The sequence below is a fragment of the Mesoplodon densirostris genome, chromosome 20 (genome assembly GCF_025265405.1).
Source record: "Mesoplodon densirostris isolate mMesDen1 chromosome 20, mMesDen1 primary haplotype, whole genome shotgun sequence".
Classification (NCBI taxonomy): domain Eukaryota; kingdom Metazoa; phylum Chordata; class Mammalia; order Artiodactyla; family Ziphiidae; genus Mesoplodon; species Mesoplodon densirostris.
The window spans coordinates 22,544,289-22,561,664 of NC_082680.1; positions in this window are offsets into that span (position 1 = coordinate 22,544,289).

Consider the following 17,376-nt stretch of genomic DNA (forward strand, 5'->3'; position numbering starts at 1 on the left):
TGGAAACAATAGAAACTAGGCCCAGGTTGTTTTAGCAGCATGCCTAATAATTACTAGCGTTTATATGACACTCAGTTGAAGCAGGATGGTTAGATTTTTTTTTAAACATCAGAAATTTTATTTTTAAATTTTATTTTATTTATTTTTTAATGACTATAATTGGACTTACATTACTTTCTCCTCTTAGAAGTTTCATTTTTCAAAATAAAATACTATAATCATTACAGTGAAAATATAAACAGAAAAATACAAACACATATTTGAACCTACAACATTCTACCATCTTTCTGATTCATTTCTCTCTTTCTAAAAATGAGTTAATGTGGTCATTTAAAATTTACTTTTTATAGTTTTTTTAAAAAATTAAGGTATAGTTGATGTACAATATTATATGTTTCAGGTGTACAACATAGTAATTCACAATTTTTAAAGATTGTGCTCCATTTATAGTTATTATAAAATATAGGTCATATTCCCTGTGCTGTACAATATATCCTTGTAGCCTATTTATTTTATACATCATAGTTGTACCTCTTAACCTCCAACCCTTATCTTGCCCCTCCTGCTTCCCTCTCCCCACAGGTAACCACTAGTTCTCTGCAAGTCTGTTTCTGTTTTGTTATATTCACTGGTTTGTTGTATTTTTTGAATTCCACATGTAAGTGAAATCATCCAGTATTTGTCTTTCTCCGTCTGACTTATTTAACTAAGCATAATACCCTCCAAGTAGGAAGGTTAGAGTCTTCATAGATTTCAGGAATAATTGCCCATCTCTTTGTTGGGCATGCCTTCTATTCAGCAGGTAGCTACTTTTCACTTCTGTGGAAGGGAAATGGTAGGAAACAAACAGAATCATAATGAGATTACTTGAATTTTCTAAATACATATACTGTTCTGGAGACTATTATACCAGTAACACTGGGAATCTCTTACATTTGTGATGCATTAAGCAGCTTACAGTAGGGTTTCAAATACCTTTTTAGATGCTCAGTGCTGCTTTGTGATCATCAGGCCCAGTATCGTTAACCCCCCACCTCTTATTTAAATATAGGAAAACTGAGGCTCAGAGGGTTTGTAGGGGTTGCCTGGGAACTCTCGTCCGTGAGCTACAGAGCTGTGATTCCAATTCAAACCTTCTGACCCTTGGTCCAGTGTTTCTCACTTTCAGCCACACAAAAAAGCAGCCTTGATTAGTAGCTCGTTCTGCTCTCACGTCTTGAGATGCTGCTGGCCTCCAACATAAATGGCCTTCCAAGGCCGAGGCATGACCCACCTCCCCTGAACACAGGTTTCGATCAAGGACACACCACCCCCACTCACATACTCCTATTTGCACAGAGAGGATTGGATTACAGGGTCATCTTTGTTCCAATCCATGCTTCTGTGTTCATTTGTATACAGAGAAAACTGTGTTTGGGATTTGTAAAGTCCAGCTGAGTATTTCCTTGTTTCATCACTGGCATTTTTTTTTTTTAACCCATTGGTACACCTGTCCTTTATTATTATTATTATTTATTTTTTTTTTGGCGGTACGCGGGCCTCTCATTGTTGTGGCCTCTCCTGTTGCGGAGCACAGGCTCCGGCCGCACAGGCTCAGCAGCCATGGCTCACGGGCCCAGCCACTCCGCGGCATGTGGGATCTTCCCAGACTAGGGCACGAACCCGTGTCCCCTGCATCGGCAGGCGGACTCTCAACCACTGCGCCACCAGGGAACCTGGGCTCTTTTTAATGCAACTTTCTGAGAGGGGCCAGGCCAATGGAAAGGGCTGTTGAAACTCACCAGATGCTGCAGTAGTTTTCTGCGCGGACGCCTTGAATCTCTAGTGAGCACGTGGCTCTTTGAGGGCAGGGAACCTAGCACTTTGCATTTTTTGCGATTCCTTTAGCACTTAATAGTGTGCCAGATACACTGAGGGTCCTTGAGAAATAATATTTGAAAAGAGTGGACCGAATAATTGTGCCTGTTGAATCCCCGATACCTACCATCTGTCGTCTGTTTGTTCTTTTCACTGAGGCAGTTACACTGAGACTTTGCCAAAGGAGGAAAAAAGAAGAGAAAATATTCTATTAAATTTCGAGAATTTCTCTGTTTGTAAAATTAATTGAAATGTATTGTTTTAAAATGGACTTTTATTGGAAAACACACACAAAAAAACCTGGAAAAACACCCATAACAATTCTGGTATTTTATTGGCAGCCTTAGATTCTCACAGCAGAAAAAGCTGTCAAGGAAAATCCTCCTCCTTAGGCCCACGACCCTGTGAATGGAGTCATCCATCGTTATATGTCTACATATAACCCCCTTTTTTAAGATTTCCTTCCTACTTAGGTCGCCACAGAGCACTGAGTAGAGTTCCCTGTGCTTTACAGTAGGTTCTCATTGGTTATCTATTTTATGCATAGTAGTGTATATAAGACATTATTACTTCTTTTTTTTTTTTTTTTTTTTTGTGGTACGCGGGCCTCTCACTGTTGTGGCCTCTCCCGTTGTGGAGCACAGGCTCCGGACACGCAGGCTCAGCGGCCATGGCCCACGGGACCAGCCGCTCTGGGGCATGTGGGATCCTCCCGGACCGGGGCACGAACCCACGTCCCCTGCATCGGCAGGCGGACGCTCAACCACTGCGCCACCAGGGAAGCCCCAAGACATTATTACTTCTTAAATTGCCTTCATTGTCACCATCTGAATGGTGCATCCCCCTGCACGCAGCACTAATGGCATTGGCCTTGATGTGAACAGCAGAGAATTTCATTTTGCTCATTCCCTGTTCTGAGGTCGGTTTCACTTTGTCGCTGGTGTGGCAGCCTCTCCCGATCCTGCCCAAAGCAACTGGCATAACTCTGTCAAAGGTGAGATGGGTTTCTGACTTTTATCTCTAGGTTGTGAAAGCAGAGTTGGCATTAAGGGGCCTGATGTCCCTCTTCTAAATGTGTGTTAAATGCACTGCAGGGTACGAAGTGATTTCATTTTCTAAATTATGGGGAAACAGACAAACGACAGAACTGGGGGGACGATGCTGTAAGACGAGTTGCAAGTTAATTGTCCACTTAAGAGTTTGCTTTCTTGTTTTCTCTGTAGCCCATTTCCTTCCTCCGAAGTTTCCCTCTGGTTGAGCAGTCTTCGCTTCTGTCCTGCTTCCTGACCGTGGACTGGGCGGTTTCTGGGGAACTGCAGTATCGGCGCTGACACCCTGAATAAATCACATAGTGGGCATGCGAGGCTTGCCCCAGGACCCTTGAATGCTTGGTGTCCTCTTGATCCTCCAAGTCTCCTGGGATGGGACAGCTTGAAACAGAACCCAAATGGAGCGCCATCTTGAGAAAGTCTCGCTGTGACACCGTCTAAGCCTTAAACCTAAAAAGAGTGGACCCTTCTGGTGCAATTTTCTGCCCTAGTCGGACGTTAGAAAAATTTGGGAGAAAACTTCCAGCCTCTTAAAGTCACGCTGTATAATTCTGACCTCATTTATTTGGACTTCTACTTGTGAAATCTCTTGAGTTCGGGTCAACAACATATTTCTAACCCTAATATGTGCTGGACACTAGGCAAAGAGCTAGGGATATAAACATGAATAATACCCATGTCTCAGCTTTTCATGGAAAGATAACAGATTTATACCTAAAGAAACCATGACACAATTAATGTTTAATCACTGTCATTATGAGATATGTAAAGCAGAGGGCTAGTTTGTCCTGAGGTGTCTAAGCAGGTTTCACAGAGTCAGTGGAATTTAAGAGACAAATAGGATATTCTTAAGCAAACAATGGGGAGGGGGACACTTGTAATTTTTTTTTTTTTTTTTTTTGCGGTACGCGGGCCTCTCACTGTTGTGGCCTCTCCGTTGTGGAGCACAGGCTCCAGACGCTCAGGCTCAGCGGCCACGGCTCATGGGCCCAGCCGCTCTGCGGCATGTGGGATCCTCCCGGACCGGGTCACAAACCCACGTCCCCTGCATCGACAGGCGGACTCTCAACCACTGCGCCACCAGGGAAGCCCCCTGCTCTTCTTACTAGGACCTTCAACATGCTTAATATTTTGATTACATCAGATATAAGGGGGTTAATACTATTCTCAAAACTCATAAAAAAACAATAATCTTTCCACTCTCTACTGACAGGGGTCAAGAGCAGACTTGGTCTTGGATTAACACTCGGCCCCTCCAAATGTCTGCAACTTCACATACAAGGCTCAAAGGGGAGACAGGCAGACCCAGCACTCAGAGTCACTTACAGGTATTAAGAATGGCCCCTGAGCTCAGGAATTAAGACCTTGCTTCCCTGAGTCTTCTAACCCACCATCCTGGGGCTCCAGAGGGAGCCTGAGGTACCGAGCCCCCCCAGCCTTTCAATACTTACAGCTTCACCACCAACATTTTTCTTGAGTCCAGTAGGATTAATCTCAGTATGCCCTGTGTCCTAAGTTATCCCAAGAAGACTTAGCCTCTCAGGTCACCTCCCATCCCCACCCTCTAATCCCTGTAGGTTCTGCAAACCCACTATTCTATCTCCATCTCTTTCCCCTTCCTAACTCCTGAACCTTTTCTACCACGTCTCTGCAATTCCCAGTCCACCCTCAGCAAAATTCCATATATCCTAATCTCCTCTTTTTGCCTGAATCTCCCCTGAGGACAGTGCTTCCCCCGCAGCTCCTCAGAGGATGACTATTTTTCTCCTGTAGTCTTTGTAGCACTGGGCCTGGAGGAGAGCTAGGTGTTCTCTGTGATTCCCATGGACTCTTAAAGCCCTTTGCTCACTCTCCTCTCCAGACATCACCAGCTGTGAATCTCACATCAGACTGTGTCCCTCAGTACCCTTCACTGTTGCTGCCTTGTATGAAGGCGGTCACTTCCCCCTTATTTCTTGGGGATTTTAGCTCCTGGTTGGCTGTCACTCTCCATTTTTCTCTGGTCTCAATGTCTGGTGATTTCAGGGTTCTTATACACACACGGTCTTTCCCACACCCTGGCCTCTCAGTCCTTTGACCTCCTCTCCTCCAATGGTGTTGTCCTCTCCTCTACCTTGGCCACCTATTCCTGGGTCACACTCCATCCGTGGCAGACGTGAAAGTCTTCTCAGGAAATAAGAAGCAAGGTCAGGAGGGTGGAGGAGGGAAGAGAAATCGCAAACAAATTGGTCAAGATTCGGCAGCGTGAATGGGACGGTGCTATACTCTTATCTCTCTGCTAGCACGCAGGCCTGACTGCGGCTTTTGGGTGGTCATGACTTTAACATGTGACCAGTGAGTGAATGTTTTCTCCAGCCGCACTCGGTTGCAGAGGTGCAGATGTGGGGTGGGGGGAGAGCAGGAATGATCAGGGCTGTGGTTTGGTCCAAACCGCACTTTGTAAAAGAGAGGCCAAGGGAGTTGAGGGCTTGGCAGGGAGTGATTAGTAACGATTAATCTTGGGATGTAAGTGGATAAGAAGGAAAAAGAGGACACGGAGGGAGTGCAGAGCCATGAGCAGATGGTAAGACAAGGTGCTGAGGGGTCCCGGGGGGCTGTGAACTCTTGGAGTCAGGTTGCTAGAGAAACGGAGTTGGATGGGGTCACGGTTGAAAGTGATGGGCTCCAACAGGTGAGCCGGCTAGACAAACCCGCAGAATTCTTTAGCTTAGGTTACAATTATGCTTTTGATAAAATCTAGAACGTACAAGGTCAGTCTTCCGGGGGAATCAACCGATATTCCTGGCACTACCCACTGTGGGTAGGAAGTCAGGTGCTGGGCACACCCAGACGTAGGGGCCCTGCTTTGCTCATGGCCCAGACAGCCGGGACTGCGGGGATAGGGCAGCCAAGTGGAGAGGGAGGGCCACTGCCAGTCGGAGCCTACAATCAACACCTCAGGGGAGGCACACGCACGACAGGACCCGCAAAGAGAGCAGGGAAGTGGGAGAGGGCAGAGAAGGACAGGAGACTTAGCGCCACCGCACTGCCTGTCCTCTGAGCCCAGGAGCTGACTGTCCCCTGCAGGCTGCCCTTGGCGGTTCAACACAAGCTTGGGCAGTGGCCACATTCCAGGTGATGGTTCCAGAGTCTCTCCTGGCAGCTCTGACCGTCCCCGGGTCCACACACTCACAAGCCCCTCGGGCTGGCCCCAAACCACCTTAACTCAGGGCATCTGAAATGAAATTCCTTGTCTGTTCCTCCAGACTCAGCTTTGCTCCCTGACCTACTGATTCCTTGTCCTCAACAACCGGGCTCACAAACTAAAATATGCTTAAGTCTTTCTTGTCCTCCACCCGCTCCCCACCTGACCAGTTCCCACGGGGGATAGATCATCCCTTCACTGTGTCTCCCACCTTTATGGTGTTCCTCCCCCTCCATCTCCTGCAGTCGAGTTTAGGGCCTCCTTCTCTCATGAGGACCAGGTGACCAACTCTCCTGGCCTGCCTGGGACTGAGGGACGCAAGACTGTCCATGCTAAAACTGGGAAGGTCCCAAGAAATTAGGACGAGTCAGTCCCCCCACGCCTGGACCACTGCAGCAAGCTCCTCCCTGGCTTCTGAGCCCACGTTATCTCCACTCTATACATCACTATCCCCAGTTGAATTTCCCCAGGCAGAATTGCTCCTGACCTCCAAATCTTCAACCTTGAAGGACTTTTAATTTGCCTTCTAATTAGTTTAAATTAATTACGGTAACATTCAAGGCTGCCAGCAGTCTGGCCCAACCTGCCTTTCTGGCTTCATCTTCCATTACTCCTACATGTAGAGTTTGGTCAACTGAGCTGCACTTCGCATAGGATATCCTCACTTCTGGGTCTTTGTCTGTGCTGTGTTTTGGCTGCAGTCACCTTCTTGGCCCATTTTGAAACCACACCCATCGTTTAAGTCCCAGCAACAAATGCTTCCACCCCCGACTCCATCTTTCTGACGGGTCACGTGCAATGCCCATCCGCTCAGCTCTTATTGTGACTCCTTAATGCTACCCCAGTGTCATTTGTCACGCAGCCCTTCATATGTACTTACCTGTTACCTTTTTCCCCTGCTTGGCACTAAGCCCCTCAAAAACAGTGATCTTGGGCTTCCCTGGTGGCACAGTGGTTGAGAGTCCGCCTGCCGATGGAGGGGACACGGATTCGTGCCCCGGTCCGGGAAGATACCACATGCCGCGGAGCGGCTGGGCCCATGAACCATGGCCACTGAGCCTGCGCGTCCGGAGCCTGTGCTCCACAACGGGAGAGGCCACAACAGTGAGAGGCCCGCGTACCACAAAAAAAACCCCGAAAAAACAAAAAACAGTGATCTTTCTTATTTATTTTTTTATCCTTCAAAGCTCATCAAACCTTGTATATGGTAGATGATTAGAAAGCATACATTGAGGTTGAAGGAACAAACAGGTACACTTTTATTATATCTTATTAGACCAAAAGTGTTCGCTCATGAAGGGGGAAGGCACCAGGGTCACTGTGCACCCACATCACTATGGGGATGACCCTGTTGTCAGGAACACACTGTGACCTGTGAGGTGCACCCAGGCCATTTATGATGTCCTCAAGTAAGGAATAACAGTCGCTAGCATATATTATCAGGTACTCTGTTCCAGGCACTGATCTAAGTGCCTCATGAGCACTAACTCATTTCGCTTCACAGCACACCCAGGAGACACTGGTTAAGAGGGTGGGCCTGGGAGTCAGACTCACTGGGTTTGAAACCTGTTTCCACCACTTTCTAGTTGGTGTCCTTGGGCAAGTTGCTTAACCTGTATACTTCAGTCTCTTCGTTTGTAAAATGAGGATAAAAATAGTAGCTAATTCAGTGGTGCATTGTGAGGACTAAATTCATTGAATCCAAGATGTCATCTGTTGTAGGGTGCACCATTACTCTGTGCACCACTAACAGAGAAAACTATTTCCATCAGTATCTGAGCACCAGAGATTGTTAGATGTGGCATGATCTCACAGGTGTTAAATGTGGAAAAATATGCATCTCACAACCAATGAAGTGTGGTATATAATTTTTTTTTTTTTTTTTTTTGCTGTACGCGGGCCTCTCACTGCTGTGGCCTCTCCCGTTGCGGAGCACAGGCTCCGGACACACAGGCCCCGCGGCCATGGCTCGCGGGCCCAGCCGCTCCGCGGCACGTGGGATCCTCCGGGATCGGGGCACGAACCCGCGTCCCCTGCATCGGCAGGCGGACTCCCAACCACTGCGCCACCAGGGAGGCCCTATAATTTATTTATTTATTTTATTTTATTTTATTTTATTTATTTTTTTTGTGTGTGGTACACGGGCCTCTCACTGTTGTGGCCTCTCCCACTGCGGAGCACAGGCTCCGGATGTGCAGGCTCAGCAGCCATGGCTCATGCGCCCAGCCGCTCCACGGCATGTGGGATCTTCCCAGACCAGGGCACGAACCCGTGTCCCCTGCATTGGCAGGCAGACTCTCAACCACTGCGTCACCAGGGAAGCCCGGTATATAATTTAAATGAATGATGATACTGTTCTGGGATGAATTGTGTCATCTCAAAACTTATATGTTGAAATTTTAACTTCCAGTGCCTCAGAATGTGACTATATTTGGAGATAAAGTCTTTAAAGAGGTAAATGAAGTGAAATTAGGTCATATGAGTGGACCCTAATGCAATATGAATGGGGTCTTTATACGAAGAGGAGATTAGGATACAGACATGCACACGGAGGGAAGACCGTGCGACACACAGGGAGACAACGGCCACCTGCAAGTCTGGGAGGAACTTTCTGAAGAAATAACCCTGCCGACACCTTGATCTTGACTTTTGAGCCTCCAGAACCGTGAGAAAATGAATTTCTGTTGTTTAAGCCACCTAGTCTGTGGTACTTTGTATGGCAGCCCTACCAAACAACTATAGATCTCTCAATAAAGCTTTCTAAGACCACAGGACAGGGAACTGAGTTATGGGACAGCCCTGTCTTAGCAGAAGACCTCCAGTGCATCCTCACCTGGTCCCTGTATCCCATCAACCCAGTACCAAGTTGGAGCTTCCCATCCATGTGGGTCTCCATCCACTGAGAAGTCAACTGGCCACTTGGCACGTCAGAGCTATATGTAAACCAGAACCACTCGCGCTTGACTTATTCTTTTTATTTTTTTAATCTTTATTGGAGTATAAAGTATAAAACATTTACAATGTTGTGTTACTTTCTTCTGTATAACAAAGTGAATCAGCTGTATGCATACATATATCCCCATATCCCCTCCCTCTTGAGCCTCCCTCCCACCCTCCCTATCCCACCCCTCTAGGTGGTCACAGAGCACCGAGCTGATCTCCCTGTGCTATGCAGCAGCTTCCCACTAGCTATCTATTTTACATTTGGTAGTGTATATATGTCCATGCCACTCTCTCACTTCGTCCCAGCTTACCCTTCCCCCACTGTGTCCTCAAGTCCGTTCTCTATGTCTGCGTCTTTATTCCTGCCCTGCCACTAGGTTCATCAGTGCCGTTTTCTTAGATTCCATAAATATGCGTTAGCATACGGTATTTATTTTTCTCTTTCTGACTTACTTCACTCTGTAACAGACTCTAGGTCCATCCACCTCATTACAAATAACTCAATTTCATTCCTTTTTATGGCTGAGTAATATTCCACTGTATATATGTGCCACATCTTCTTTAACCATTCATCTGTCAATGGACACTTAGGTTGCTTCCATGTCCTGGCTATTGTAAACAGTGCTGCAATGAACACTGTGGCACATGTATCTTTTTGAATTGACTTCTTATTTTTTACAAATTGCACTTATGTGGCCACAAGGGGAAAGTGTGATGAGCTTTTGAATATCAACACACTGCCAGCAGGATCCTGGCTAAAGTACCCGGTCCATGCTTAGCTCAAACCATCTTTAGCAAAACTGTTGGTGGGGACTTGACATTAAAAGGGTTTATAACAGCAGATTGTCTAATTAATTAGCTCTCCAAACAGGACGGATGCCCTCCCCTCCTTTTTTTTTCTAGACTGTTTGACATTTGTGCATAATATGAAGAAAGATCGTTAAGCCTGTAATGTGGCTGCTAAGAGGCTTCAGCTCATGTTTGCTAATCTCCTACATGGTGAAACACTGGCACCCAGACAAACCCTCATTCACATCGGAACAAAGCAGTAGTTATGTGTGTTGAAATTCCTTAGAGAAAATGTCTTGCAGGTCGTTGGGGGAGAGCATGAATGCTGGAAATACTTTGCCATGTGTTGCTCAACATCCTGGGAAGACAGTCTGTTGGCATGTGGACGCTCCCCCTGGAGAAGGGTTGCAGTGCTCTGGGGCACGTGGGTCTGGTGCAGACAGAAGGAGCTTGGGTGGAGGAGGGGGTGGAAGCGGGGTTGGATGTTTTCTCTGTAATTGTCCCGGACTGGGTTGGAGCCAACTCCAGACTGCCCACTTCCTTAGTCCTTTGAGAGTATCTAAAGTCGGGCTTGTCACCAAGGCTGCCACTTTCCCCGTTCAGGACTAGATCTTCCTGCTTTCTGATTATAAGTCCAAGTTACGTGCTTGGGTTTCCTCAGCTTTGACTTGGAGAAGTAAGAGAGTGGAGGAAGAGTGGAAAGGCTTTTCATCCACATCAAAGATGTGAAATGGTTAGGTAGGAGTCTATGTGTGTAGGATGGAAGCTGAATCAACTGTGGCTCCAGTTGTTTGGAGGTAACTCCAGCAGATGGGGCTGAGTAAGTGACCATAGGGCGCAGAGGAAGGCGGATGTGGTACTGGGGTGATGGTAATAAGTGAACATCACCAGAGGAGTGAGGAGAATGGTGCTGAGCTAGAGCAGTGCTTGTCACGGTGGCCCCTGGACCAGAAGCATCAGCATCACCTGGGATGAAAATGCCAATTCTTAGCCGCACCCCAGACCTACTGAATCATGAACTTTGGGGGTGGAGCCCAGCCATCTCTACTTGAGCAAGTCCTTCTGGGGATTCTGATGCAGGCTAAAATGTGTTAGGAGGCCTTCTGGAATGAGGAAGAGACAGTCTTGGTAGCACTGGGCTAGGGGAGAGGTGGGCAGAGGAAGGAGTAGAGAATGGACTCAAAAGTAGAAAGCAGTTCTGCTCTGTACAAAGGAAAAGTGATGAGGGCTGCTGGCATCATAAAAGGATGTGAGTCAAGACTGTAGCCGCTCAAGGTAGCCTGGATCCTTAGTCAGCACATGCTGACCACTGATGTCATGCGGAAGTTTTAAGGAGAGACACAGCCAACAAAGGTAAAAAAACAAACGTGGATGCAAATCACTCTTTTTATTTTTTTTGCTATACGTGGGCCTCTCACTGTTGCGGCCTCTCCCGTTGTGGAGCACAGGCTCCAGACGTGCAGGCTCAGCGGCCATGGCTCACGGGCCCAGCCACTCCGCGGCATGTGGGATCTTCCCGGACCGGGGCACGAACCCGTGTCCCCTGCATCGGCAGGTGGACTCTCAACCACTGCGCCACCAGGGAGGCCCCAAATTACTCTTTGAAATTAGAAAAAGGGAATTACATGGCTGAGATTCACCTGCAGATCCCAGAGGGGCTCATTTATTCTCTTCTCTCTCTCCTCTGGTCTGGTACGGGATGAATGGTGGCCCTCAAAAACTATGTCCATGTCCTAGCCTCCAGAACCTGTGAATGTGACCTTATTTGGGAAAAGAGTCTTTGTAGATGTAATCAAATTAAAGATCTCAAGATAAGATCATCCTGGATTATGTAGGTGAGCCCTGAATGCAAGAGACTCTTTTCATAAGGCACAGAAGAGGAGACAGACACACAGAGAAGGAGATGAGAAGATGCAGGCAGAGACTGGAGTTACACAGCCATAGACCAAGGAATGCCTGGAGCCACCCAAAGCTGGAAGAGGCAAAGAAGCATTCCCGCTAGAGCCTTCAGAGGGAGCATGGCCCGGCCAACACCTTAATCTTGGACTCCTGGCCTCTGGAACTGTGAGATTATAAATTTCTGTAGTTTTAAGCTATGTAGTTTGTGGAAATTTGCTATGGCAGTTCCAGGAAATGAATACACCTGGCCTAAGGAAAAAGATTTGGGGGCTTCCCTGGTGGCGCAGTGGTAGAGAGTCCGCCTGCCGATGCAGGGAACACGGGTTCGTGCCCCAGTCCGGGAAGATCCCACGTGCCGTGGAGCGGCTGGGCCCGTGAGCCGTGGCCGCTGAGCCTGCGCGTCCGGAGCCTGTGCTCCGCAACGGGAGAGGCCACAACAGTGAGAGGCCCGCGTACCGCAAAAAAAAAAAAAAAAAAAAAAAAAAAGATTTGGAGTCAGAAGGACACGTGTCTTAAATTTTTTTTGCATTTTATTTACTTGCCTGAGAAATGAACTCTCGGAGTCACGATGGCCCCTACCTGGCTTGCATTGCTCATGACTTTACCTGTCTGCCTCCTGTGAGCATTTGAGCTTGTGTCCTCTGGGTCACACGCTCTCTCAGGTCTTCCCCATCTTTGACACACTAGCATTCTAGCAAGGGGATGGGGGGGTGGGTGGATAACCCAACTTTTTTGGAGAGTATTTGGAGGTGATGCCATCTATCACCCTTTGAATAGCTTGGTTGATTTACTATGGAAGGAAATATCTTCCTAAAATACAGCATGATGACTTTCCAGAACTGGGAACTCAGTGATTTATTTCATGAAGACATGAGAGAGATTGTCTCCTGGCTGGCTTCCAGCCATCCTTTCCAGAGGGTAGGAAGGCATGACTCTAGAAAATTAGCGTTGGGTGACTGTGGGTGAGAAGGGCTTTCCTTGCAGAACAGAAGAAATAAACCCCTGCCTGCGGCAGGGATGTTACATTGTTGGGTCACTGTTACCCACGTGTGAGGCATGTGTTATTTGGAATTGTCCTCAACTTCTCGGCTGAAAAAATAGACAACCTGAGGCCAGTCTTTCCCAGAGGCTGTGTGTTTTTCAAGGAAATCTCGAGTTAGCTACTCCAAAAGAGAACTATATATTAGATAGATCAATACTGTCTCCACCCAAGGGAATTTATTTCTGGAGTACCGGAAAACACTGCAGTTTATAACACTTTGCTGCTAATAAGGTCCCAAGCTATGCTCTGATGCTTTGTGGTGGCTGATCTTTCGTGGCTTCCCTGCAATCCCTGAAACCTAGTTTCCATCTGGGTCCGCCTCTGTGGCAGGAGTCAGATATTCAGATTGCAAACTTTTGTCTTCTTTTTCTTCTTGTCATTTTTCTCTATCAAAGCAGAGCTGTTCTTTGTCTCAACCCTTTAAAGTCTGGATCTGTTGATGAACAAAGATCCTAGTGGCCATGGGCATCCTGCATTCCTAGGTAATCCATTTGCATTTCAGAGCCTTCTTGGATCTAATGGTGGGAATTGCAGAGCCATGGTGGACTGGGCAGCAAGGGAGTGTCTCTTAGAGGCCCTCAAACCACAGGACGTATGTGACTGCTGGCTGCACTGGTGAACTCAACAGACTCAGGACCAACATAGGAAGCGAATTAATTTGTTTAGATCTGCAGAGGTTTTTCAGCTTCACCTCAGAAGTCAGAGCCAGGAGAAGAAATGTTTCCTTGAGTTTCTTCTAAAGAAGGCTTCCCTCAAAGAGCCTGCAGGTCTATGGGTCAAGGGGAGGCTGAGAGAGCCAGGGTCGCTGCTTCTGGGGCTGGCTCAGCCACCAACTGGTCATGTGATCCTGGGCCTCCTCTTAACTCCTCTGAGTTGCTTTGCTCACCTGTAGAAGTTAGTGGTCAATCAGGTCAAATTAGGTCAGTGTCTGGCCAGAAAAATTATCCAGGCCAATGGTAGAAAAGTCATCCAGGCTAATTGTAGAAAACCCAGCTCTCTGGGCCTCACGACAGACCACCTGAATCCGACTCTCCACAGAGGGATGTGGGCATCTCTGTTTCTGCTAAGTGTTGCTGTGGTCAAAGGGATCGGGGGTGTGAGAAACAGGGAGTGTGGGAAACAGACGTAGGTGATTTCTCAAGACCCTCTCAGCCTCGCTCTCCTGTGACATCCAGAAGGGCAGTAGGGTAAGGGCTACAGCAAGAGCCCAGAAGCCTGAATGCCTGAGTTCAAACCCCGGCTCTGTGATTTACCAGCAGTGTGACCTTGGCCAGTCATGCATCCTTATGCCTCAGTTTCCTCATCTGTAGAATGGGCGTGATAAGAATATCAATCATGTAGGCTTGTTGCTGATTAAATGAAGTTAAATAAGTAAAGAGTATAGAACGGTGCCTGACGGACAGCCAGAGCTCAAGAATACGTTCATTGTATTAAAACTACAAAGGACAAGGCGAGAAAAGGCATTTGACAGAGCTTCAGAACTCAGCTCAGGGTCACCCTCTTTGCAGCCTGCTCTGGGGCCTGAGCCAGCTGGCCCCAGTCCCGTAGTGCTGCCTTCGTGACCATCCTGGGCTTACTTAGCACATGTCTTTGTTTGACTTTGTTTACGTGTGTGTCCAAATCCCCTAGATTCCCAGGGCCCCAAGGGCAAGGCTGGGGCACATTTACCTCTTTCCCCTCAGCGCAGAGCAGAGCTGGCAAAGGGCAGGCTCCACATCAACACTGGCTGAGCCGAGTTCATCTCCTGGGCCTCTCAGACTCCCAGCTCTCTCTGCTTCCCGCTGTCTGTCTGTCTCTTCTTGTCTCCATCTCTGTCTCCCTGGATTGGAAGGCCACACTGTTCTGACTGAGACATAAAAGCTGACCTACAGTGGGGAGCGAAATATCTTTCTCTGTCCCCTTTCCTTGGTGGAAAGTATACTCTGGAAGATTCCAGGGTCAGAGGAAGGGCAGGAGTCTGAGGCAAGCAGGAGTCTTAAAAGTGAAACTGGGACGGGCTTCCCTGGTGGCGCAGTGGTTGAGAGTCCGCCTGCCGATGCAGGGGACACGGGTTCGTGCCCCGGTCCGGGAAGATCCCACATGCCGCGGAGTGGCTGGGCCCGTGAGCCATGGCTGCTGAGCCTGCGCGTCCGGAGCCTGTGCCCCGCAACGGGAGAGGCCACAACAGTGAGAGGCCCGCGTACCACAAAAAAAAAAAAAAAAAGTGAAACTGGGAGGACACGCTTCAGGACCATAGCCTGAGTCCCTCAGGGAACTGTCACTGAGCAGTGGGTTGTCACTAAGCTGTTGTCCTAGAAAGCTGTTCCGTTTTCTGGGTGCTGGACATCTGTTCAGCATTGTGCCCCCAAGGGATTTGGGTCAGGGAGCCTGGAGATTGATCAAACTGCCAGTAAAGTAGGGGCCAGGCTGTGGGAAGTGGGAATCCACTGAGGGGGGCACAGCTCAGGCTGAGAGGTGGGCGCCGGTCCTGGTCCCTGCCCTGCCTTTAGCTTTCTTGCTTCTGTGGACTCTGAACTTCTCTGTGTTATATCAGCAAAGGTGACAATAGGAAAAAGAGAACCAAGAAGAAGCTGTATCACCTTTTATGATCTGGCCTTGGCAGTTGCATAGTGTCATTTTCATTTCTGTCACAAGCCTACCCAGGTTCAAAGGGAGGGGGTATAGACCCGACCTCTCGATGTGGGAGTGTCCACGTTCCTAGCAAGGAGAATGGTGGATGGCAGATATTGCTGCAGGCAGGTATGAGGGTTCTCCAGAGAAAAGGAACCAGCTGGAGATGGACTGATTGATTATAAGGAATTGGCTCATGCAGTTCTGGAAGCTGAGACATCCCAGGATCTGCAGTCAGCTCCCTGGGGAGCCAGTCGTGTAAATTCCAGTCTGTGGGCAGGAAAGACTGTTGTTCCAGCTCAGCAGGCAGGCAAGAGTAGTTCTTTTTCGTCAGCTTGTTGGTTCTATTCAGGCCTTCAGTGGATTGCGTGAGACCCACCTACATTGGGGAAGACAATCTGCTTTACTCAGTGTACCGATTCAACTGTTCATCTCATCCAGAAACAGACACACCCAGAAAAACGTTGGACCAAATATCTGAGCACCCCAAGGCCCAGTCAAGTTGATGCATAATATTAACCATCAAAGTCATCTCTGGGGCTTCCCTGGTGGCGCAGAGTTTGAGAGTCCGCCTGCTGATGCAGAGGACATGGGTTTGAGCCCTGGTCTGGGAAGATCCCACATGCCGCGGAGCAACTAGGCCCGTGAGCCACAACTACTGAGCCTGCGCGTCTGGAGCCTGTGCTCCACAACAAGAGAGGCCACGATAGTGAGAGGCCCGTGCACCGCGATGAGGAGTGGCCCCCGCTTGCCGCAGCTAGAGAAAGCCCTCGCGCAGAAACGAAGACCCAACACAGCCAAAAATAAATAAATAAATAAATAAATAAATAAAATAGTGAAATTGGTAAATTAAAAAAAAAAAAAAGTCATCTCTGAAAAACACAAATACCACATTCTCAGAGGAACGGACTTCCAGCCCTTTGGTCCTCAGGTGAGCTCAGAGCCCTTATGCCTCTTCTTTCTGTTTCTTGAATTTTAGAATTTTATTTATATTTTTATAAAACAGGTTCTTATTAGTTATCCATTTTATACATATTAGTGTATCTATGTCGATCCCAATCTCCCAATTCATCACACCACCACCCCTCCCCAACCACTTTCCCCCTTGGTGTCCATACGTTTGTTCTCTACATCTGTGTCTCAACTTCTGCCCTGCAAACCAGTTCATCTGTACCATTTTAATGTTGCTGCTGGAAGACTTGGGAACAGGATTCAGGCAAAGGCACTTCCTCCTCAGGGCCACCCATCTCTTTCCTGATAAGGCCGTGTAAGTGAAGGAGCCCAGAGATGGCAATGGTGACTACGGGAGTCACAGAAGACCCTAGAGTCAGAGCGCTGCCGCTTTAGAGGGAAAGCCAGAAGCTGTGAGTCTCTTGGGCCTTTGTGATTGGGCCAGTCCACAGGTGGGGTCACATGGGGGCACGCTGGTACTGAGGTGAAGAGGAAACCAGGCTGGTGGTGGGGTGGGGACTGAGACCAGGAGGGAGAGCTGGGAAGGGCACAGTGGCTGGGCCCCTCCTTCTCATCATCCACCTTCTTCCTCCTTGGCCCAGCTCTGGCTCTGTGCTCTAAAACACCACCACCACCACCAAGCTAGCATAGATTGGAATAAATAATCAAATAAAGGATATTAGTATAGTATCGAGTTCCATCTGTATGTCACATTTCTGTGCTGGGGCTCTCATAAAACTTCTGAAAGTAGGATATTTTCAATTTCAATTTGCAAATAAAGACACAGATGGAGAGATTAAAGAACTTGCTCATGACTGTACAGCTGGTGAGGATGGATGTTGGACGCAAACAACGTCCATCTGACGCTCAGCGTTCACTCGCTACATGCTCATTGCACCAGATCAGAGTTCCTCTTACTGAGGGGAAGCAATGAGGAATGGGGAAGTGAGGCTGATACAAGGAAACAGCAATGAGAGGGAAATGGAAACCGCATTTCCTTCTGGCATGTCTCTGTGGTTGTTGACCTTTAAGGGACAAGTAGGTGGAATCCC